Source organism: Lupinus angustifolius, chromosome LG08 (assembly GCF_001865875.1).
Source record: "Lupinus angustifolius cultivar Tanjil chromosome LG08, LupAngTanjil_v1.0, whole genome shotgun sequence".
Lineage (NCBI taxonomy): Eukaryota > Viridiplantae > Streptophyta > Magnoliopsida > Fabales > Fabaceae > Lupinus > Lupinus angustifolius.
In genome coordinates this window covers 20,572,799-20,574,083 of record NC_032016.1, presented here as the reverse complement: position 1 = coordinate 20,574,083, position 1,285 = coordinate 20,572,799, and positions in this window count along the sequence as shown.

The window sequence follows — 1,285 nt, the reverse complement described above, 5'->3', positions numbered from 1 at the left end:
TGTGGAATTTTTTATCCTTCTTTCAAAACAATAGCGTGGTCATATGTTCTAGTTGGTGGCAGCCCCTTATGCTCCTGAAAAATATCCCCAAATTCTTCAATAATCGGCTGGATGCTATTGGAAATGTTGAGTGTCGGAGAACATACAACACTCATCATGCCGAACTCAACATAACAGGCTTCCGCTTCATTATGCATCTCCTTCATCACTGCTTTCATGGATGCCACGATTCTGGACAGAGTTGGGTCACCCTTCACTTTAATTGTTTTCCCATTCTCTTGAATTTCCAGCAAATACGGCCCCAAGTCAGCACTAAATTTGCCCAAACTTTTCAACCATTCGAAGCCTAAAATGACATCAACACCAACCAATTCAAATAGATAAAACTCTTGAACAACCTTCAAGGTAGGAAGTTGTAATTCCACACCCCTACAAACCCCTTGACTTCCGAGACGTTGCCCATTTCCCACCTCCACGAAGTACCCTTGCATGTTTTCGGTAGGGATCATCAGTTCCTCCACTATCCCGGGTGCTAAGAAGTTGTGGGAAGCTCCGGAATCCACCATGACTATGACTTTTCAGTCCTTCACAGTGCCCCGTAATTTGAGGGAGTTCTTTGATGTCATTCCTACAATACTACTCACATTCAATTGCAAGTTGACCTCCTATGGTGTTGTTTCTTTTGGTTCCTCACCTCCTTCCGGTTTCTCTTCTTCTTGACCCAACAAAATGACATTGAGCTGTTGTTGCGACATACATGGCCCGGAAGGTACCTCTCATCACACCGGAAACAAAGATTTGGCTTCTCTTCTCATTTTCTTCTTCTTTGGTTAATTTCTTAAACCTCGTTCCTCTCTTGTTCACAGAAAGATTATCTCCTTCGTGAACCCCATTTCCTCTCATAAGCATTACATATTCAGATCTATTAGAATGGGCTTGGTTGTTCTGTTTAGGCCCAACACTAGTATTAGTGTCCAAACCTGTTTGTGAGTGTTCTGGATGTAACACCGCGAATTTTACGAGTTTGAATTATAAGATTTTACTAATATTTTCATTAATTGTATATTCGAAAATGAATTTCTGGGAATTTTCGGTCAAGAATTAGACGAAACTCTAGTTGAGTTTTATTCTTGAAATTTTATTTCCGATTTTGTGGTAAATTTTGGTAATTTTTGGAGACAGTCGGTTCTGGACCACTGTCGGGGCCGAATCCGCCCGGTACGGCTCAAAAAGCGTTTTTTTGAGTTTCGTAACTCGGAATCGAATTCCGATCGCGCCATTGGAT